General features: G+C 38.1%; 1 long non-coding RNA gene across 1 annotated transcript; it reads right to left on the bottom strand.

Moving 5' to 3' along the window:
- Positions 1-6,548: 6,548 nt before the first annotated feature.
- Positions 6,549-22,475, bottom strand: LOC122757506. The gene is made up of 3 exons (XR_006357566.1): positions 22,188-22,475; positions 20,397-20,398; positions 6,549-6,560 (listed from the first exon to the last, which is right to left on the bottom strand). It is a non-coding gene; the product is annotated as an uncharacterized LOC122757506 (long non-coding RNA).
- Positions 22,476-25,020: the final 2,545 nt, after the last annotated feature.

Below are 25,020 nucleotides of genomic sequence, written 5' to 3' on the forward strand. Positions count from 1 at the left end.
GCATATCTATGATTCTATATCATATTTCATGATGATAGTCCATCCAAAAGAAAAGTTATTAAACAATTAAGTTCCCTTAGTAAGCCAACACTGCAGCCAATGCGTGTTTATGCGTGAGCTACCATCTCATCTCCCCTCGAGATGTCACCCCAGAAGCCGAGTCGGCACTTGCCTATCGTGTGGGCGATGTCGGCCAGCATTTCCGATCCACTTGGATATCAATAACTCTACTTGGTGTTTACAATGAAAAGACTTGACATAAACAATGATCTCCATTGCAACGTCAAATAACGATGTGTCGGCACTTTGTCAGTTAGTCGGTACGTGACTTCTCAACGAAACGGACGTGTGTGTGCGACACAGCGAGCTAGCGAACAAACTATGGCTTGCTAGCCGTGCCGCAGAACCAAGAAGTATATTTAAGTAAACCAAACATAAAACGAACACCAACTCTGTGTATTATTACTACCCATCTTTAACCAGCGACTTCCTGGGCATCCAGATACACCCCCCTTTTCCTGTACACCGGAACGTTGGAACTGGTAACTCGTGCGTGCGCATGTCTGTGTGTGTGTGCATATGCGATTAATTATTGAAATATCAGTTGCTCGAAGGGTTCAAGGGATCTCGTAGTCGGGCAGTCTCGACTAGAGCTTCTTTCTTGTTTTTTTTTTTTTGCATTGCAAATCTTTTTTATGTTATAAAAATGATTTATCGTCAAGTCGACAGATTATAATTAAGTAAATAAACGAAAGACATTTTTTTTTAACATGACAATAAGTCTGTGATTGCAAGAATTCCTTACTCTTTATGGATTGCTATTAAATACTTTGGTAAATCTAAAGGGAAACAGTGCCAACTTTCTTAGGCCTTGAGCAACTCATTGCTTGAGATGCTATTCCCATAGTAGATGCTGTTAAAAATTTGTTATAAAAGAAGATATTAAATAAATTCGACAACGCTACAGTTATGACTGGATCAAAAAAGAGTGCTTACACCGAGTTGAGTTCAGATACCAAATTGCACAAAAATGTTATCGCACGACTTGGAATTTATCGAGCATGAAACATACTCGTGATTTTCAAAGTGTTGTAATCTTCAATTGAATTATAGAATAATGTATCAATGTATAAATGATGAGCAGGTATACATACAAATATGTGCATAAACGAAAAAGAATCCGAAATGTGATTGGCTATAATGAATTAAAAATTTGTATAGTTTTTTTATTTTGAGTGTATAACTGTTATTTGTCCATTTGTGTCTAAATTTAAACTGATCAATTTTTTAAATAATTTCATTTAGAATCCGTTAAAAATTCCGAGAGTAAGTAACATTGGATTGTTGTCGATAGAGAGCGCGCTTTCTCGTATAGTGAAGCAGTGGTCAGAGCTAAAGCTCCATTTTCAATTAGCATGTACTGCGAAAAAGTGTCACCAGGCACATGTATACTGCCAAAGAACATTTTCAACAAGTAAGAAAGATCTAGTCGAGACTGCCCGACTACAAGATCCCCTGAACCCTTCAAGCAATAGCTGTTTCCATCATTTTTCGCGTCTTTCTGCTTACTCAAGACACACATGGTGAACCGTGTGAAGGAGGTGCTCACGGACGAGAGCCGATGGCAATTCGGCTTTCGCCCCGGACGCTGCGTGGAGGACGCCTGGAGGCATGTTCTGAGCAGTGTCGAGGCCAGCTCGGCCCGATATGTGCTCGGAGTCTTCATCGACTTCAAAGGAGCATTCGACCATGTCGAATGGGATGCAGCGTTACGCCGACTATCGGATCTAGGATGCAGGGAAATTGGGATCTGGCGCAGCTTCTTTTCGGACCGAAAAGCTAGCATCGTCAGCAGCTTTGGCGAAGCTAATGTGAATGTTTCACGTGGCTGCCCGCAGGGGTCCATCAGTGGTCCATTCATATGGAACATCTTTATGGATGTGCTCCTGCGCCGCCTTGAAGCGCATTGCACTTTCAGTGCATACGCTGACGATTTGCTGCTGCTCGTCGAAGGGAATTCCAGATCCCAACTGGAGCTCACAGGCGCCCAGCTAATGGAGATAGTTGGAGGATGGGGCATAGAGGTAGGCGTCTCAGTCTCGGCAACGAAGACTGTGACGATGCTCCTTAAGGGAAAGCTGTCAGCTGGCAGAAATCCCGCCGTTAGATTTGCAGGAGCAAATCTACGGTATGTGACGCAATATCGTTACCTTGGCATCACGGCTGGCGAGCGGTTGAGTTTCCTCCCGCATATCGCATCTTTACGCGATCGGCTGGCCGGAGTCGTCGGAGCCTTGACCCGTGTGCTACGCGTTGACTGGGGACTCAGTCCGCGCGCACGGCGAAGGATATATGCCGGACTCATGGTGCCTTGTGCATTATTTGGTGCTTCGGTGTGGTACACGGTGGTGATGAGACTAGTCGGCGCCAGGAGGTCGCTCAAGTCCTGCCATCGCATCATCCTGATTGGATGTTTGCCTACGTGTCGAACGGTATCTACTGATGCCCTTGAAGTGCTGGCTGGAGCCCCGCCGCTGGACCTTGTTGCGACGCGCAACGCTATGCAGTTCAAGCTTAAGAGGAGCTACCCGATGGTAGAGGGCGATTGGCTCTACGATCAAGATGTTTTGACCCTTGATCGTACTATGAGGAGAGCCTTGCTGGACGAACGCTTGTTGCGTGAATGGCAGATCCGGTGGGATGACAGCGAACACGGCCGTGTTACGCATAGGTTCATCCCGGATGTTAGCTTCGTATACAGCCGCCCCGACTTCAGTTTCACGATGCCGACCAGTTTCCTCATAACTGGTCACGGCTCGCTGAATGCTTTTCTGCATGCGCGCGGTCTTAGCGAGACTGCTGGATGCCTATGTGGCCATCCCCTGGAGGACTGGCTACACGTATTGTGTGCCTGCCCCCTCTATGCGGATGTGCGGGATCTGCAAGGACTTAGGATCCAGCAGTCGGCATCCGGTGACTGGACCATGGAGAGGACCTTAATGGAGGCGGAGAGCATGCAACTGCTTGAAGACTATGCTCGCACAGTCTTCAGCAGGCGACGCATGCTGATCGATGGCGTGGGACCTGGCAGGCCAGTGCCGGACTGACGTTAGTCAAAACTGGTAGTAGAATTATCTGCGAGGGTCGGACCAAATTTGGGAGACGAAGTCCTTCGGGATCAGTCGAAAGGCCGACCAGAGCCTCAATCTGGCAGACTCTCTTCTCGGAGAGAGTCGAAGGGCTGACCAGAGCCTTAATCTGGAAGACAAATCCAACTTGGAGGCGTCGAAGGGCTGACCAGAGCCTCAATCTGGAAGACAAATCCAATTCTGGAGGCGTCGAAGGGCGGACCAGAGCCTTAATCTGGAGGTTATCTCTTCGGAGGTGCCGCCGGTGTTTACCCAGTTCCAGGTTGTCGGAAACCAAAATGGGCAGTAGTCGCGGACTGCATTCAGCCGATCAAAGCTGCAAATTGTAACAGATTTGAAATTTGAACCACGGGATGGGCTAGTGTCCGAGGCTAGCCCAGTGAGGTTGGCCCCCTTTAGTGGGAGTATCGTGGTGGCTGTGGTGTTACCCGCTGTGTCTCCACTATAGTTGGAGCACAGCTGCTGGGTCCAATGTGTATTTGGACCACAGCCGGAAGCTGTACCCGTAGTCAGCAGAGGTTATGATAGGCCTCGCCTCGACCCAAGAGGGAATTGTGTCCGACAACACAATTCGAGTTGGTAGCTAAAAGCGTTCTTTTAGGGGCGTTGGTGGACGCATTGTTTTCACCCGCTGTACTATGTGTCACATATGTGGCACATGCGAGTACCGTGGTTGTAAACCCCCATCGGGGTACACGTCACGTTATATACCCAAACTCAAGCATAATTTCAAACCTTAAATCTAGTGCGTCTATTGCTGAGTGTGTAAGGCTCAGCATTGGTCTATTACATATTCTTATCTTATCGCTGAGTTTGTAAGGCTCCGCGTGGGTCTATTAGCTATTCTTATCCTATCGCTGAGGCTGTAAGGCTCAGCGTTCGTCTCTTACATATTATTGTCGCTAAGGGTCAGAGTCATATTTATTCTAGTCTGACAGTTCACACTTGCCACATATATTGTCTATTTTTTGTATGCTAGCTGTTAAGTGCGTAGAGGGTATGTTCCCATACTTATCATATTTCTATGTTCATGCATGTGCATGAACAATAACTTTTCTTGTGGATGTACTTTCTTCATGAAACTTTTAGATAATGATTATAACATGAATATGCATGTATTTGACAAAGCACAAGTCTTTAGTATTTGAAATACGTCTTTTACAAATGTGAAGGTGAGGGGGTGAATTAGAGGTGGGGGGTAAATTTCGACAAAAACCGAAATTGTATAAAATGCATATAGGTATACGTAAAAAATTTAGAGACTCTAGCTTTAAAGATGTAGGAGGTATCAATTTATAACTGTTTTTCGATTAGGTTTTTATTGATAAAAAAAAAAACCGGGATGAGTTTTCGATTTTTGGTGATAAACTCGATATCCGCGCTGTATATACGGACATTTAAAATACATTTAAAGTCTCTAGCTCCTATATCTGCTGAAATCGACGCGTTCAAAAATACGGACAGAAGGACGGACGGAGGGACAGACACACGGACAGGGCCAAATCGACTCAGCTCGTTGCCCTGATCAAGAATATATATACTATGTTGGGTCTACCCTAAACCTATTGAAAATGGGAAATCAGGGTATAATGGTTTTGTTTAAATTTAAGTAACAGGCAGAAGGAGGCGTGACAGACCTCATAACGTAATTTCGAGCGTTGCCCACAAATGTAAATCTTTACATATACATGTTCTTATTTATCAATATGTATGAACAATATGCAAAGAATCATCACTATTCAAGTTAACTTTTTTAACACTAAACACATTTAGTAAGCGCGCATTTAAAGAAAAATGTAAATGGTTATACATAGGCTAAATATATGTGGACAATCTAAAGATACAATTTGTTAAAAGTCAAATTGCCTGACTGTTATCACACTGCAGATTTTAGCTTGGTCTCGATTTTCAATTTCAGCTTAAGTGAAGTCAATAATTTTTTACTAATTTAATATATTGATTCTAGTAAATTAACTTTATTGATCTTAGAGATACAATTATATTACAAAAATCGTGTTTCTATAAACATACAAATTTATTCGTGGACTTTTGCTATTGTGTATGTGAATTTTAGTAAATAACTCTAATTTCACGTGTCCAAATTAATTTATATATTTTGTTAAATAGCTCGACTTCGTTCATGGCGCTAAACAAAATAGTTGAATAATTTCGTAGCTTTGGTGTTTACAACTAGGCCACTTTCCTACCTAATGAAAACGTGCTGTAGTTGTGCTTATCCCAAAGCCCGGTAAGCCAGAACAACAATTGAGTTCCTATAGGCCAATTAGCCTGTTGCCGATACTCTCTAAGCTACTTGAAAGAGTAGTTTTACGTAGAGTGCTCCCTATACTGGCTGAAAAGGAACTCATACCGGATCATCAATTTGGATTCAGGGTGAAACATGTAACTCCTGAGCAGTGCCATAGAGTGGTTGACCGTATCCTAGAGGTGTTGGAAAGGAAAAGGTACTGTTCTGCCGCGTTTCTGGATGTGAAACAAGCCTTTTACAGAGTCTGTCACCGAGGCCTGCTTTTTAAATTAAAAAACCAATTGCCTGCGCCGTACTAACTCTTCCTGAAGAGCTATCTCACAGACCGTAGATTCTTTGTTAGAGTTGGCCAAGAGGAGTCTAACATTATTCAGGTTTGCGCAGGAGTACCTCAGGGCAGCGTGCTTGGACCGGTGCTATACACACTATACACCTCAGATATTCCAGTGGTTCGGAGTCCCTCACTGATGATCGCGACCTATGTTGACGATACCGCTTTCTTGGCCACATCGAAGTCACCTGTGACTGCATCTAGGATCTTGCAACATCAACTGGACTTACTGTGCCCTTGGCTGAAAAGATGGTGCATAACAATTAACACCAGCAAATCAGCACACACAACATTCACTATGAGAAGAGGTGCATGCCCACAAGTCTCGCTAGGTGGAGAACTCATACCTACTAGTAAATGCGTGAAATATTTGGGTCTTACGCTGGATAGAAGGCTTACATGGCGCCAGCATATCAAAAATAAACGCCAGCAGCTGAACCACAGACTTGGACGGCTGTACTGGCTTATAGGCAATAAGTCCAAGCTCTCCCTTAAAAACAAAATTCTAATATACAAGGTTATGCTGAAACCAATATGGACATATTGTCTACAAATGTGGGGAACGGCCAGCAATTCCAACGTGCGAATAATACAAAGATTCCAGAACAGAGCACTAAGAATAATCACCAAGGCTCCATTCTACATGAGGAACAGGTACCTGCATCGCGACCTCAACATCCAGACAATCCATCAAGCCATTCGTGAAACCTCAGGAAAATACACAACAAGGTTGGATGACCACGCCAATCCACTCGCCATTAACCTCCTCGACAACAGTCAACACTTGCGTCGCTTGAGGAGACTACATCCACTTGATTTACCTTTTAGAACAGATCATGCTATTTAACCAATTCAACCCTCCCTACACCCCCACCACATAACTAATTAAGTAGCGCCCTGAATGTGTACTATCCCATTTATTGAATGTTCAACAAAGAACAGATTGTAAATAAAGATATATACAAAAAAATAAAATTAAATTAAACAAGTAAGAACGTTGCAGTCGGGCGTTACCGACTGCGGAATACTCATTCACATCCCATCAACAATTTAGTAGTTAAGTTTCGCTCTAATACTATAGAATATACAGGTTTTTCCGATTTGCCACGCCCCTACTAGGCGTAGGCTCCTCATTTTTACCCAGTTCTAAGAACGAGAAACCGGTAACCTAAATGCAAATTTTGAATTCTTACGCTCAAAAAATGTGAAAATTACAGGGTATTTTTCGATATGCCACGCCCCTAAAGAGGCGTAAAAATTATTTTTGGAGAATCGATAGAGGAGGCTACCAGTAACTCAACTATCCAAATTTAAAGCTTCTAGCTATTATACTTTAGGAGATATAAACTTTTGCGGTTTGCCACGCCCCCTGGAGATACAGTTTTATCCGATTTGCCACGCCCCCAATAGGCGGAGATATATCATAGCTATATATCATAGATATATCATAGCTCGTGATCCTTAGTGGTCGATGCGGATCTATATTCCAAATTTCAGCTTTCTAGCTCTTTAACTAACATGATTTCTGGTATATCGGAAAATGCACTTTCCGATTTGCCACGCCCCTAGTGGGCGGATCGGGAAAATTTTAACACTTTATAAATCGGAGATATACACGAGTATGTGTTCCAAATTTCAAGTCTCTAGCTTCAATAGCGCCGAAATAGATTGCGTTCATACGGACAGACGGACAGACGGACGGACGGACAGACGGACGGACAGCAAGACGGACATTGCACAAAACCAATATACTGATTCACTTTCGTGAATGAGTATAAAAAGAAAAATTTCGTGGCAAGCGAGAAAATCGTTGGTATCGTTTCTGGGAATGCCGTCTGCTTAGCGCGTAGTGTAACAGCCGAACGTAGTGTATGTGTAACGGCATATGTATATACATATTCATATGTATGTACATATATACAATGGTACGTTGTGTTAGTGTAATTTCGTTTAGCTGCTGCTTTAGAGACGAAGCTTTTGCGCTGATCGTGAAGGGTACGTGCTTGTGTGCATCTGGACCACAAACTGCAAGTTGTTTAATTAATTATTCATAAATATGTGTTTTTCAAGACTGAAAAAAATATTTGAATTTATTTGTGCATATATCTATAGATACCTATGTATGTATATTTTCATAAAAAAATTTTAATCTAATATAATAAATAATAAAATACATATATTAATTAATATATGCGTTTTAATACTAACTGAATATTTATTATATATAGGAGATTTATAAATTTAACTTATATTTATATTCATTTTATAAATATCATCAAAATATTATAATGCCTAGAACTAAATAATTTCAGCGTCTAATATGTCTCAAAGACAACAAAATAGGAATATGTTAAATAGGTCAAATGTTGAAAATTCTGAGCAAAATCGATTGAATGATTTGGAATTTATAAGAGAGCATAGAGAAAATGAAGAGCTTAGTCAGACTGAAAGACGTAGAAATAGACAGTGAAACCAAGTTCGTAGAAACAAAACCTTAAAAAGACTTTCAGATCAAATACCTTTCTTCGAGCTACTTTACGCACTACCTCTCAGAGTGGACAGGTAGAGCGAGCCTAAGACACTTCGTGTCAGTCGAGACGCTGGAAAAATCCTGTTTATGAGGCGAACGAACAGTGACAAAACTCTGAGCATCATGCGACAAGACGAACCAATTCTCCCGATAGGCAACAGGGTCTGCATTTATTGCAAAGGTTTGTGGTTCCCCCACCAAGTAGACATAATGTCACGAGAGGCTATTGAAAGCAGGTGTAGTGTAGAAGCTGCTTCAGATATCTTATATCTAGGTTTCCATCCGAAAATGACAAATATAACTTCTGCGAAAAATGCCGTCAAAATGCCATTAAGGGAGCTATTGTCAATGTACCTATTCCTGTGGCTAATGTTGCAGCGTCCCTTCCAAGGGCATTTAGCGAAGCTGAGGTAATTCAGACTCATTTGAAGCACAGGATAGAATATAGTCATGATTTCATGACTGATGCAAATTTAAAAAAATGTCCTTGTAGAAAATATTGCGATGCAAAGAATAGTTATATCCGCTGGGGAAGATCAGCGACCATAAGATATGATGGAAGTTTGCGATTCAGAGGAGCTGGCCTTCCCAACTAGCTAACTATAAAATTAAAGTTTAAGGAGAATTTACAACCATAGTTAAAATAGAGCTTACATTACTACAAGAAGTTAGAAATGATTGATATTAGGAACATACCTCTATTGCTTACGTAAGCACAGCACCACTCACGTTATCACTGCCCAAGCGGTCTAAATAAAGTGCAAATAGATCAATTAGTTCGCCCTGATGGTGGCTATAGAATTTTAAAAGGAATTAGGACTTCCCTGCTCACTGGGAAGCAGACAAAAAGAAGATGATGGCTATGACTATTTGGTCTTCCAAACTTTTTTTATCACATTTTCGGAAACTCGATGGACGAAGGTATGAGTAATTCTTTCTAGTAATGTAGACAAAGCAAAAATTTCCGAAGAAACAGCAATATCTTAAGTTTTCAGGAAGCCTGTCTTATTAGAGCCGATCCTGTAACTTGTGCTAGATATTTTAGATATTTTATTCTAGGAGTACCAAATACACAAATACCACAATCACGGCCACTCATGTAGGCGAGAAAATAGGGCACAACAAATTTTTAGATTCGGTATTCCATACCCTCATATGCACCAAACTAAAATTCTGTTTCCCTTTGAAGAGGATGCTCGAAATTTAAATACAAAAATTCAGGGTCCCTGCATAATTTCAATAGTTTTTTGTCCAACGATCAACTTAACGTTAGTTATGAGAAGCCGAAGATATATTTAAAGAGTTCATTCGCTGAAATTAAGCTTAACGCTTACAATTAACATCTACTCCAACTGCAGTAAACCAACACACATATACAGTCATATTAGGTCCCTATGCTTGCTGCAGTTACGTTGTTAATTATATTAAGAGTCCCAGAGAGGAAGTTCAAAATTAGAAAGATTAATAGGGGTAACGTAACAATCAAACAAAAGTTACAACATATAAGCCACAAATGCATTTCGGGCACTGAAACATTTGCCCAGGAAGCCGTTTACTGCTGTTTAGGTATGCAATAATCCGAAAGCAATAACTCTGGAGTATATATTAATACTTCATTGCCAGAGCATCGAGTTATAATGCTTAAGTCTAGACTACAGTTAGAAAATTTACTCGATGGCTCTATAGATATATTTTTATTAGGGCTCTTAGAGCCATATGTTCAGCGCCCAGACGCTTTAGATAGTTTATGTCTGGCTGTTTTAGCTCCGAGTAGTTTTAGGTATGGGAGATTTAATATTAATACTGAGAGCAATCAATACTTTAGAGAATTAGTTACGTTGTATCTAAAATAGACAGACGAAGAGACAGAACTGGTTAAGAGAGACTGCGAATCGTTTTGTAGCCATAATCAGGAGTTAGTCGAATCAAACCGTAGGAAATATAATAGCTTAAATGATAGTGAGCTTCAAAATGTTCCAAACGAAGCAGTGCATGAAGAGAATGAGGGCAGCATAAAAATAGAAAGGTAACAGATGATAGCTTTACAGTGTTAGGTTTACCAGAAATAGATCCAAGATTGAATGTCTGAAACATCAATGGAAAGGATAAGAATCAGGACTTGGAAAATACCAATGCTCCAACTTTGTTTTCGTCCGATAGGATCAAAGACATTGTCAGATCTTTAAATTTAAAACAGAAGACTTACTAATCATCTCCAGTTTTCAAGCATTATCCTCTCATTATATCTCTCATTGGGAGATTTTAATTTGTGTTTGAGCACATTTGAAACGGCTAGGACTTTGTATGAAGAGTTAGTTAGCAGAAGCTTTAGGTTATTGGATTTGAAAACGCCTACAAGCAATTGTGATTTGCTCATTGATTTTGAGTTTTCAAATCTATCTAATGAATATATTAGAGCTAGGAATTTTGAAGCAGTACATAGTTACCACAATGGTATTTCAGTAAGTATTCGGGATAGGGACATTTATTATAAGATTAGTTTAAATATTTTGAAATATGTAAATTAGTTTTTTATTTATTGTAATTAATATTATTTATTGAATGAATATAATTTTTTTTTTTTTTTGATATATAGAAGTATAAATGTATTTTTTAATTTTTGGTTCAGGAGCAGCACTCGTGGCTAGATTTATCTTACTTCTTTATTTCTGGATTGCAAACCATTGAAATTGAAAAACAGTGAAATAATGCAACATGTAAATCTGTTGAGACCTTCCAAGAGCAAGGACAATCTCAATCTTTTGTAATATTGGAGAAATTTGAGAGAAGTTGTGAGGCGGCTCGCCGATCACCGCCTCACAAGATTAGTCGATAAGTAGAAATAGGTTTTTTAAGTTGAATTAATGAACACGAAATATGAAGTATAAGTTGGATTTATATGAAGTTAGTCAATAAGCGAAAATAGATTTGGAATTTGTGTTGAATTCATTAAATGTTGAATTGGATTTATAGATTTTTTAAGTTTAGTTCGTTAAGGTTAAGGCTAAGATTTAAGTGTAGTAATTAGAGTTTAAGTTAATCAATTAAGCAGCACTAGTGTTTGTTTAAACTTGTATTTGAAAGGGCCGCCCAAAGCGCTGATGATTTATCGGCGATCGGCGGCACAACCCTGCGTGGAGAGTTTTGAGCGGAGAGTTGCGTCGCCGACGCCGAGCGCTTTGGGCGAGCGAGAGAAAAGGCAAGAGTTAGTCGGCGTTGAGCAGCAAAGGCCGTCGGACGCCGAAGAGTGGTGAAATGAAATTGCGCGAGCAGTTTCTTAAAAGAGTAGCTAGATTAAGTGACTTGTGAAAATAAAGACAATTTGGCAACAGAAATAGAAGAAGTTGATCTATTGAGGAAAGCGGCGGAGGCAGATACGGAAGATTGATACAGGATCTGACGGCGGGCGGACGACAGCGAGCGGAGGATTCGATTGCGTAAAGGTGCACGTGAGTGGTGGTTTCTTATTAATTTCCCCTCTTTCCTTATTCCCGGCCATATTACTAAAACAACTCAAATTACAGGAAGTGAGAAGTACGCTACTGAATATACCTGAACCCTTTGAAAACGGGAAATCAGGGTATAATGGTTTTGTGAAAAGTATATAACAGGCTGAAGGAGGCGTGGCAGACCCCATAAAGTATATATATTCTTGATCAGGACGGCGAGCTGAGTCGATATAGCCCCGTCCGTCCGTCCGTATAAACGCCTAGATCTCAGAAGAGCTAGAGAGCTGAAATTTGGCATGCTCGTATATACCATACACAGTAAAAGTTTATCTTATTTTTTGATAACTCAGCCGATAGTTTTTTATCGATAACAATCGAAAAATCGAAATTGCTGTTTCAGCCTATTTTGAACACTTGTAGACCTGGAGACTTCAGATTTACTGTGTGTATCAGAGAACTGCAAGTGTGTCAATTTTTGCCACCTTACTAAATACTGGTTCAGCAAATCATAAACACATACTTGTAAAAAATTGTGCTGCTCATGCAGGCAATATCTTGCTGTAACACACAACAATGTACCGTTTTCTTTTAGCTTGTCACCCAAGTATTTTTCGTCAACACTTGCCGGTCCCACTTACACTTACAGCGAACGTAGAAAAAAAGCGAGAGTGTGAAAAGAGCAATGAGTAACAAACACAAGTAGACAAAACACATGTATGACACCCAAGTGTTTTACAGGCACCATGGTGTAAGTGTCAAAGTAACGGTTGTTTTGATTTTGCTTTAGCTCCTTTCTTAGCTTCCTAGTTTACTTCGTGTTTGATTTTGGCATCGAAATGACATCTGAGGAAATTAAAATTAAAATAAATCGTGGTGTTTATAAAATAGCCGCAAAACATAAAGGCAAAAGCATAATCTGGTCAATTTTGTATGATATATATAAAGAAGATGAAAGCGTCCTCGAAGGTTGGGTTTTTTGCAACAAATGCGGAAAAGTCTTAAAATTTGTTGCCAACCAAACATCAAATTTGTCGCGGCACAAATGTTGTCTGTCATTACGACAGCCAACTGAAGCAAAAAAAGTTTCAAACTTGGACAAAATCACGGCAACAAAGAAGTGTCTGGAATGGGTAGTTCAAGATTGTCGGCCTTTTTCTGCAGTGAACGGGATTGGTTTTCGCAGCCTGGTGGAATTTTTTGTAAAAATCGGTGCTACTTATGGAGCAAACGTCGACATTGACGACCTACTGCCCGACGCTACAACATTGAGCTACCATTGATATGTGGACTGACCAATATGTAAATAGAAATTTTTTAGGCGTCACTCTGCATTATTTAAAAGATTTTAAACTGAATGACATCATTTTGGGCCTAAAATCGATGGATTTTGAAAAGTCGACAGGGGAAAATATTTTAAAAAAATTGAAATCTATTTTTACACAATTTAATGTCGAAAACATAAACAACATTAAATTCGTGACAGATAGGGGCACCAATGTAAAAAAAGCTTTGGAAAACAATATTAGATTAAATTGTAGTAGTCATTTATTTTCAAATGTTTTAGAAAAATCGTTTGACGAAGCATGTGAGCTTAAAGACATATTACACGCCTGCAAAAAAATAGTTAAGTATTTTAAAAAAGCAAGTTTGCAGCACAAGTTAAGCACAACATTAAAAAGCCCATGCCCTACTCGATGGAATTCCAATTACAATATGGTCAATTCAATAGTAAATAACTGGTCAACAATTAATAATATATTAAGTGAGACAGAGGGAGGTCAAAAACTTATAGTCGTAAATATATCCACTTTAAAAATAATATTATTACTTCTTGAAGATTTTGAGAGAATATTTAAGGAATTACAAACGTGTAGCTCTCCTTCATTGTGCTATGTTTTACCCTCAATAGCCAAAATAAAGCTTCTTTGTGAGCCAAATGCTGAAGATGTTTCGTCGATATCTGTTCTTAAATCAAGAATATTAGTAAATGTGAACACGATTTGGAAAGAAAATTTAAGTATTTGGCACAAGGCGCTTTTTTTTTATATCCTCCAGCAGCAAAAATGGAACATGAAGATTTATTAGAAATTAAAAACTTTTGCATTGAACAATTATGTTCGTTTTTCAAATCAACCTTCGCAAAATAATTCTTGTACATTAGAATCAAACCCAGCAAGTCCAAATTGTCCACTTGAAGTACTTCCTAAAAGAGATATGTTTGTGCCAAAAACAACTTTTTTCTTCTCCCAACTGGTAGCTCAGGCCAATAACAATTTAAAATCGCCCCCAGAAGAATTTGAAAGTTATTCTGGTGAAAGAGTTACTTTAACTGAGGATTTCGAACCCATTGAGTGGTGGAAAACCAAAGAAAATTGCTATCCGTTATTATCTAAGTTAGCATTGCAACTTCTTGCAATACCTTCAAGTAGTGCAGCAGCTGAAAGAGTATTTTCTTTAGCGGGCAACATAATAACAGAAAAAAGAAATAGATTAGGTCCAAAAACGGTAGACAATTTGCTCTTCTTACACTCTTTTTAAAAAATAATAATTTGTAATTTAATTTTTATTTTAAGCTTGACTGAAAAAAAAACAGAATATTTTGTTGTTTGCGATATAATGTTTATATTTCTCTTCATCCATCCACACGCACGCATAAGCCTGCGCTCTGCTAACTGTGCAGTAAGCAGCGACTGCGCTTGGGCGGCGCTGCAGTGTGGGCAATATTATGAGAATTTATTTGTTGAATAATTTCATTTGTAGACATACAATCTTAATGAAACTTTTAGAGCGTAATCATATGGTTAATATGCAAAGTCTAATACGCACAACTCTCTAGTATTTGAAATGCGTTTTTTACAAATTGGTGGAGAAGGGGGCCTGGTATCCAAAATCTGTAAATTACAAAATCTTTGTATCCATCAACTTTATATACAACGCAAATTTGAAGACTCCAGGTCTAAAAGTGTTCAAATTAGGCTAAAAAACAAAATCAATTTTTCGATTATTCTCGATGCACGTGCACACATACTCAGAAGAGAATTTTAATTTTTGTGTCCTGCTAGCTTGTGCGTGCGTACATACATTTATATGTACATATGTGTATGAGAGCACAGCGATAAAAAGAGAGAGAGAGAGAGTAAGGCGAATACCGCACATATGCATATAAGAACGGGTCGAAGTGTCGTTCGAGCGCTTGTATCGCACTGACTTTGTCGCTCCATATTTTCGCTGCTCGCTGCTTTTTCTGTCCCTTCGAGACAGATTTTCGGCCGTGCAAAAAACTTGCTGTACTTGTCCAGTCTGTGTATTGCATGGTTATACTGTTAAAAGACACAGTAGGTTGCGCAAAGAGCAGTTTCGTTACTTTTAATGTTAAATAACAGCTATGTCGTGACGTCACATATATAGATTATGCTTATTATTGTAAAAGCATCAAAATAAATTCTCTTTTCTTTCTAGACGCATGACTGGTTCGATGCTCTCAAGGTTCGAGTGCCAAAAGCAGATAGCAAGGAGCGAATGCACGCTTACGGCCTTGGACTTGAAACCCAAAATAATATTTTGCAAAAAATGAGCAGCTTTATATTGAGCATGCAGGTTGGCAGAAATTCAATAATTTTGTCATTTCAAAAAGATGTGTGCAATGTAGTATTGTTTTATATTGACAAGAATATAAAAGATTTTTTTTTTCTTCAAACTAACAACGTACTAAGAATGTTATTCCATGACTTAAATGACAAATTAACATTTTTATTGACTTAATTAAATATTTATTGCACCCTCAGAGAGCATGCGATAGCGAATGTCTATCTGGGGAAACCGCTGTGTCACGGATATTAGATCACTGGATGGAACTGAAAGTTCATTTTGGTGTAAAGTTTGTTGAGAAAAGTGCACAAATGAAAGATTGCTTTACGAGTTTTATTGTAACGGCGTTAACTAGCTGTATCTGGTATTTTTCACACCCATATTTGGCGAAATGCGGCGATTAAACAAAAGCTTTCAGGCCAACGATGCCAATCCAACAAAACTTATAAACAGCATCATTTTGGCAACCGAGACACTTAAATCTAAAGTAATTCTACCCGATATTGATATAAACGTATTGGAAGAGGGTTTTGAGGAGTATGTAAAAAAAAAGTGTAATAAGAAATGTATGTGCCAACTTCATAATTGAGTTGATAAATCAACTAAGGAAAAGGTTTATATGGAAGTCTTTTATCTAAGTTATCTTAACTGTTTTTTTTTTATGTCTGCAGATTGCCAGAAAATGTAACAGTATTGCGTAAAATTAATAATTTATCCGTGGAAAGTGCACAATTAACAATTTTCCACATGTTTCAGGCCAATCAAGAGTCTGATATAAAATGCTTTTGAAAAGCAAAAATATATTATAATAGCGCTGAATGGGTAATTTCCCAAATATTCACATTTATTCAGCTAGGACATCGCATTATATTAAGGATGTTCTTAATTTAAGAGTGCTATGTAGAGGCGCGCTCTGCTAACAACACAGCTGTTAAACAGGGCTGTTATGCATGGCGCGCACATAACAAATTTTGTAAACAAACTTTATGTGAATTTGAATCGCCAATTAAAGTAAAAATAATTACAGTTAGATTAAAATTAAAAATTTCTTTAAATTTTTGGTCGAATATATCGAATCGGGTTTTTTCTTTGTGTTTAAGTGTTTGTGTTGTCCAAGATCTTTAAGTGATGTGAAGTTTTGTGTAAATCAAAAAGCTATCTGTGACATAATTTAAAAAAGAAATGGTCTTTGATAAGAGAAAATTTGTGTTTGTAGCATTTTGTAGCAATGCATTTATACACATTTTATAGTGTATTCAACGTGTACTTTTGCGCAATTTCATTTTTCAGCAACTAACCTTTTTAAAGTTTAGCGGATGCACAAAACTAAGCAAGAGAAGGAAGTAGCTGTTTGGATGTATATTAAAAGTGCGTGGTTCAGCATATATCTAGCGAGTTTGAAGCACATTTAGAAGCATGCTGCTGTAATTTTTGCTATAATGTGTCCATAAGGGGGACGAATTGTAGAAGAAACATTAAACTTTTTAAAAGTTAGCAATAAGTCCAGAAAAAGCTAAAGTTTTGCAAAAATGATTGCTGCGACCCCAAACTGAACCTGTGCGCTCCTCTTTAAATGAAGCACAATCCTTAGTATTGGATCAGAATTACGGCTTCCGGAAAAGAAACTGCAATGTCTATCCGCACTATAAAGATGTAAGTAATAGTAAAGAGGATTGTAGACCAGTCAGCCTGCAGAACCAAGTTTCCCATACAGCAGCTCGAATAGCTCGAAATGTAATGAACGAGCGAAGAACTAAATTTTGAAGTACAGAGCCTATTCTCAGCTACGGATTCGATAGCAGTACTGGCCAGTCAAATTGTAGCTAACCATATTTTGGAGCACAGCCGTCTAATACGGACTCGTCTCTATTTGTCAACCCTCTAAGAATGCTTGACTCTTCCGGCAACATATTATGGAACAACAGCACTCCACAATCCATAAGGTTTCGCCGCCCGCTAAAGCCGGAATTTTTAAGAGAGACCGCTGAGGCAATACTAAAGGAAAACGAAGATGTACAAAATAAGGTTGACGAATTATCCCGTGTAAAATTAATATAAATAAATAAAATAGTAAAAAAATATATGTAAAGTTTAGTCTGCCACAAGCAAGGCGTTAAGCGTATTAACTAAAACCAAGTCATTTCAAGCTTTCAAGCTGCAGAAAACCGCAACAAATTTCACAAATCGGATAGGCTGCATCATGCCAGAAACAATAGTAGATGAATAATTTTACCGAAGTTTTCCATCGTGCTATGGATACCATTAATACCCCACATACCTCAGATCCATTAATATCGTCAATTATTTAAATCGTCGCATACAAAAACATAAACGCTTATGTCTGAAGATATCCAGTTCTACTATGCAAAATTCTGAACTCAGATGAGGAAGAGGAAATAATGCTTCAGATAATGAGGAAAAGGATAGTTAACAAAAAAAAAAAAAAAGAGATATATTCAAACGTTATTGGTGCTTAAAATCATAAAATATAGCCTTTTATTCCATGAAATAGGTTTTTTACCAACTCCCACTATTAAAATTTTATGATACAGTCAACCGATGTTGATCATTTTTTATGTGAGTAATATAAAATATGTGTCTAAATAACTTAAAAACCAAAAAAAGTTATGACAGCTAATAATATGAAAGAGGGGCGGTACCACGCCCATTTTTTCATCACAAACACGTGTTGCGAACAAAAGTCAAATGAAAAAACCAAATTTAATTAGTTTGACTGTTTCAGAAGTTATTAATTAATTCAAAAAAATCGGAGTTTTCACCCATAGTGCAATGGTAGTTCCTTTTTAGTAGATCAGGCATATGAGGCATGTGTTAATGATGAAGAAATATTCGCGATATTCGATTCACCACATCTTGTTAAATTGCTAAGAAATATTCTTTTAAATGATAATATTTCCACACCACAGGGCACAGTTTCATGGAATATAATAAGAAAATTATATGGAATTGAAACTAGAATTTAGCGCGCCTATGTCAGAAGTTGACGTTAAAAAATGTCAGTTCAAATTGTTATGAACAAATGAAAGTTAAATTTTCCACACAAGTCTTTAGCCACAGTGTAGCTGCTGCGAAACGCACAAAATGAATAATCTTTTACTGTGCGCTTAGAATGAATAATAATGTCCATGAGGTCTTTCTGAAAATATGTACGTGATTATTTCCTAGTCTGCATTATCAGTAAAAAATATATTGCATTGATGGTATGATTATTACAATCTCATCGGTAATTTCATTAACGGAAAATATGTTGTCTTCCTTGTTGCCACATCCAAATTAAATCAGGACTCGTTGGAAAATTTATTTTATTTGATTAGATATCGGGGAGTAAGAAATCCAATACAATATTATCAAAAGTGCTAGCATGAAAATGTTGAGATCTGTGTGAAATTGTATTCCAGATGAAGATATGATGTTCGTCAATATCATAAAAGATAGCGGGTCCCAACTATCTAGTTTTCATAAACATAATTGATCATAATTGATGTCACACTCCTACAGGGATTGAATCTTTAGATGATGATTTGAAAGTAGAATTGTCATTAGATACAACCATTACCAATATTCAAAGTGATTTTAATACAAAGGCATTGCTGGGTATCTTCAGCACAAACTGTTGCATAAAATTGTCGTGAAGCTCTTATAGATCATTTAAAATCATCGGACAAAATGCACTGTTTTGCTGAGTATTTGATACTCAAGAAAAATGTACACTATAAAAACCAATATCTTAAGTTGACCATTTTTACAAAGTAATTTAACAATACATATATCCCACGTACTGTCCTGCACTGCTCAATTTTTGTGAGCTGCTAGCGTTTGTGTGCATACATATATACATTTATGTGCATGTGTATGAGAGCACAGAGAGAGAGAGAGTAAGCACGATTGAGTGATAGTGTGTCTTTTAACAGTGGAGAGTAAGGCAAATAGCGCAATTATTCATATAAGAACGCGCCCACTTCGTCCGAGAACTTGCAGCGCACTGACTTTGTCGTTCTATAATTTCGCTGCTCGAGCCTCGAGCGACCGAGCCGAGCATATACATACATATATATGTATGTATGTTAGTCTCTTCGAGACAGTTTTTCGGCCATCGACAAAATTTGCTGTACTTTTCCAGTCTATAAGTTGTATGGTTGTGTGTGTTTTGTGTTTTGAAGCGGTTGGTTTCATTAACAGTGCCTTTATTTCAGAAAATGAGGAGGGCGCGAGTTACCGTCCCGGCACCCCCGACATGCCCCCGCTAAGTCACCACGCTTTGTTCTGTAAGCAACTTGGCAACTATGTTGCAATACCAAACATCAGCAACAAAAGCCGACGACGCAAAGGCGAGGCGTCGGCAGCGTTACAGAATGTTGCTGCAACAAACCAATGGATCGTCGTCCGCGAATTAACACAGCAGCAATCCTCGGAATTCTGGCAGCAGCGACGCAGACAGCATTAGCTATAAGATTTGGCAAAGCAGAGCTTTGCAGTCAGTTCTATTCTGATCACTCAAATTAGTGTTAGGTAAACGTTGCTCAATTTGTTCTTTTTTTCGAAGTGAGTCGACTCGCTCACTTTGCTCAGTTGCTCATTCACATTGCTCAGTTGCTCACTGTTCATGAACAGCTCAAAGCTACTGAATTCTTCACACAACAGACAATGAAATACGTTATGTTCCATTTTAAATCTTTGAATTTGGCCTGTTGACTCCCTATGTCCTCAAAATGATTCCAAATCTCACTGTGTTTCCGGATTAGCGACATAATGAATTTTTAAAAGCGAAACAAAAATTGGCGCTAACACGGAAATGTGAGTTTGAAGACAATAAAAAACGGAAGAACGCAAAATGAGCTAACAGTACGTAAAAATGAGCAAAGCCAACAAAAAGAGTGCAGATGAGCAAAAGAGCATGTGAACAAAAAGAGCAAGTTAACAATAGTGAGCAAGTGAGCAAAAAAGAACAAGTGAGCAAAAAAGAACAATTGAGCAATAAAGAACAAGTGAGCAAAAAAGAGCAAGTGAGTAATAAAGAACAATTCGAGAGGAACATGTTCAGTTGCTCAGTTTAGTGAACAACTCTTTTTCGTTCACTCACTCATGAGCAACCCAACACTAACTCAAATGAGCGGAAGCTATTAATAAAGATATACACAATTAAACATAAGCCGACAATTTATTAAAGAGGAGTTACTACAAGATTTCAGGCATTTCTCCATAATAACAGGACTACCCACTGGCGCAGCCGATTTCTGGAAAGTTTTTACTCCGGACGAACCTATAGATTCTAAAATCTTGGTTTTACTGTAAGTTAAGTGAAATGAAAGAAATATAAAATGATATAAAAAAAAGTAAAAAAAGAAAGCAAATACAAAATTTATACATATATGTAAATCCACTATGATATAAAAAAAAAAAAAAAAAGAGAGTGAGGAAAGATAGTTCAACTGCTGTTAAGTGTTGTATTTGTAAAAAAAAAAAAAAGACAAATAATAAAATTGAGAAAAAGAAAGAAAAGTTCTGAACACACACGCAAGCTAGAGACGAGCATATCAAAACGACATGTATTAGCGACAGCGACGTAGACGGCTGAGCCAACACGTTGGGTCCAACCAGTAGTTCACACCACGGTTGACATATCGGCCTAATACAAGTTGTCGCGACATGCCAAACATTAACACACTGGACGCGATCGAACATGATCGAACTGGTCACTGATGTGTGTTTTCATCAGTGTTGCCAACTTTTGTTCAGCAAAAAAAGCTGTTTTTCGTGAGAAGATACTTAAAAAAAAGCTGAAATTTTGTGGAAAAAAGTCGGACAAAAAAGCTGATTAGTAACTAGAAGTCATGGCTGCATATCTTCAACCGTGACAAGCCGTATCTGTAAAGTTTTACGCTATATAGGTTTTACCTGATGCTTAAAATTGAGTAAGCATATCAATATTCATTTTATTGCGTTGTTATGTTTTTACAGTATTGACCTGACTAAAACTTTTCGCCACTTGCGCGTTCGACCATGGCAAGGAAAGCAATGTCATTGCAAAAGTTGCCAAGTCTCTACATTTTTTATTCCGAATTCTTATAAGCACACCTCTTACCCTAAGCTATGTAGAGTCTTAAGAATTTCCCCATTGAACTGGGAGAATATTCTTATATTGGTGTTCAATACTTTCAAAATTCTTTGAATAGAATAACTCTAGTATTGGAACGATACTATTTATATTTACTCGCAAAATATATACATATGCAAGAAACAGAATTTTACACCATTTGAAAATTTGGCGGCAGCCTATTTATTAAAACATATTTAGTTAACACAAACTACTACTACTACTACATGATATCAAATGAGTTGCATACATTCTTTTTAATTGCTTTATAAGATCTATCAGAGAATTTCAAGTTCGATATTCTTGCTTAAATAAGTTATATTGAATAAAATATAAATCATATTTTAGTTCAGTTAGTTCCACTCTATTATCGGTTGGTTCATTCATAGAAAATTGACCTAATTAACTATTTAGTTTTAATTAAACTGCAATGACAAACACTTCTACATACGATAAATCGCTATAAATGATGATAAATTGATTAGTAAAGAAAAAAGCTGAAAAAAAAGCAAATTAGTTTTTTAAAAATCCAGAATTCCCGCTGCCCGCTGTTTTGTAATTTTTCCCGCAATTAGATTTTCAAAAAAGTCCGATTTGACGGGAAAAAAGCTGATTTGGCAACACTGGTTTTCATGCGTTTGTACGGCGGCGAACAGACTTTGAACCAAAACATGTTGGACGCAACAATTCAAATAGAATTGTTGAAGTGGTCACTGAGACTAGTGGAGGTTCAATGGGCAACGTCGGGCAAACCACCAGTGTTGCCGAATCAGCTATTTTGTAGCTAGATCTGGCTACTTTTTAAGGCCGATTGCTACAAAAATTTTCAAACAGCTATTAGCTACAAATCTGGCTATTTTCAAATATTAAATTTAGCTAAAATGCAAGCGAACTTATAACAAAATTCGCTTCGATACTTTTTAAATGTAAATGATTTAAATGTACTGAGCTTTGTGTAGAATTAATACTACAACTGAAGAATAGGTAAGCTTTCTAATATGCTATGCAAAATTCATTTCTTATCAATTTTTATACCCTGACCCATTGACGCCATCATTTTGTAAAAAACGCATTTCAAGTACTAGAGACTTGTGCTTTGGAATGTACACACATTTTAGCCATATGATCACGTTTTGAAAGTTTCATTAAGATTGTATGTCCACAAAACATATGGATTACGCCGATATGGCAAATGTTGCTATGAGTATAGCGTTCCACCCAACTACCTTAAAAAGGCAAATTATAAAAGCGACAATGGTGAAAATGACGAGCTGGTGGTCATAGATGAGATATTATCAGAATTAAATTAATAAAGTTGACTTTTTATGAAAAAAACAGCACTGTTTTCTTTTTTGCTACTTTTTCAGCTATTTTAGAAGAAAGTTGGCTACTTCTAGCTACTTTCAACCTTCGGTTTTGCTACTTTTGCTGAAAAAGTTTCGGCAACACTGCAAACCACAACCCAGATACACACGACGTCAAACCAAGCGTGTTTGTCAGTCAAGTATAATCGTGGGAAGCCAATTTGGTGAACAAGGCAACATAAGTGACGCAACGTAATTCTGGCTTCGAACCGAATAGGTTGCACTGTAATAATTGTTGCAACCGTGAATACGGAAGCAGTAATGCCAGATTTCGAACGACAAAATAGGCCAAATTTCACAAAAATATTAGCTTGAATAGGCGAAAAATTCGAAAAAAAAACTGGCTTAAAAAAAGGCAAAAAATTAAACAAAACATACATTTTAAATGTTTAATTGTGTAATTTATTATCTAGTTCACATTCTGAAGGACTTGCGTATTTCTCGCTGGAACTTTTAAGATAAATATACATACAGTTTGACACGAAAGTGTTTTCACATGGGGAAAAAAAAAAGAATTTTTGTTCTTTGACATTACATTTACAATATTTTAAGCCGCGCAGAAAACAACGAAACACTGGAGCCAAGGCATTCAACTGGACGACCTCGGGCGTTAACAGATAGGGCCGAGCGTATTCTGGCCAGGAAAGTTAATGATAACCCAACAATTTCGACCAGAACGCTTGCCAGTGAGCTGCAGGAAGAATGTCGTATTGACATATCCCGCGAAAGTGTCCGCAGAGCCCTAAAAAGGAACGAGTTTGCATCCCGAGTTGCGCGGAAAAAACCATTGTTGTCGTCGAATCATGAGAAAAGACGTCTAACATTCGCCAGGATGCATGTGGGACATGTGGATTCATATTGGGATGAAACCATATTTTGTGACGAGACGAAGATGATGTTGTATTACAACGATGGACCCAGCCGTGTTTGGCGAAAGCCGTTGAAAGCCCTTGAACGGAAAAATATAATTCCCACTATTAAGTTCGGAAAACTTTCAGTGATGGTCTGGGGGGTGTATTTCTAGTAAAGGAGTTGGAGAATTGTGCTTTATCGAGAGTACAATGGATGCGAAACAGTATTTGGAGATTTTACGCACGAATCTAGTGTCCAGTGCCCGCAAGTTTGGATTTTTTAGGGATGGTAAACCAACATTTAGGTTTTACCAAGATAATGACCCCAAACACAAAGCTAACATAGTCATGTGCTGGCTTCTCTACAATTGTGCAAAGGTGTTGGATACTCCTGCACAAAGTCCCGACCTTAATCCCATAGAGAATCTGTGGGCTGATCTAAAAAAAAGGACAATGACAACAAATTGAACAAGTAAGAACGTTGCAGTCGGGCGTTACCGACTGCGGAATACTCATTCACATCCCATCAACAATTTAGTAGTTAAGTTTCGCTCTAATACTGTAGATTATACAGGTTTTTCCGATTTGCCACGCCCCAACTGGGCGTAGACACCTCATTTTTGGTCAGTTTTTAGAAAGAGATAACGGTACCCTAACTGCAAAGTTTGAATGCTTAACCTCAAAAAATGTGAAAATTACAGGGTATTTTTCGATATGCCACGCCCCTAAAGAGGCGTAAAAATTATTTTTGGCGAATCGATAGAGGAGGCTACCAGTAACTCAACTATCCAAATTTAAAGCTTCTAGCTATTATACTTTAGGAGATATAAACTTTTGTGGTTTGCCACGCCCCCCTGTGGGCGGACATATATCCGACAAAACTTTTTGGTCTTGGGTGATCAGTCCGAGTATATATACAAAATTTGAGGTCTCTGCCATCAGTAGTGTCCAAAATATAGGAGAATTTAAAAAATCACTATATCTTCAGGTCCGATTTGCCACGCCCCCAATGGGCATAGACTTATAATTTTATCTTTAGACTTTATAGAGTCATACCATTAGCTGACGTGCAAAATTTCAGCATTCTAGGTTTACAACTTTAGGAGATACAGTTTTATCCGATTTGCCACGCCCCCAATGGGCGTAGATATATCCGCCATAGCTCGTGATCTTGGGTGGTCAACGCGGACCTACATACCAAATTTCAGCTTTCTAGCTCTTTAACTAACATGATTTCTGGTATATCGGAAAATGAATTTTCCGATTTGCCACGCCCCTAGTGGGCGGATCGGGAAAATTTTAACACTTTATAAATCGGAGATATACACGAATATGTGTTCCAAATTTCAAGTCTCTAGCTTCAATAGCGCCGAA

This window comes from Drosophila mojavensis, unplaced genomic scaffold (assembly GCF_018153725.1).
Source record: "Drosophila mojavensis isolate 15081-1352.22 unplaced genomic scaffold, ASM1815372v1 contig_136, whole genome shotgun sequence".
In the NCBI taxonomy this organism is placed as follows: domain Eukaryota; kingdom Metazoa; phylum Arthropoda; class Insecta; order Diptera; family Drosophilidae; genus Drosophila; species Drosophila mojavensis.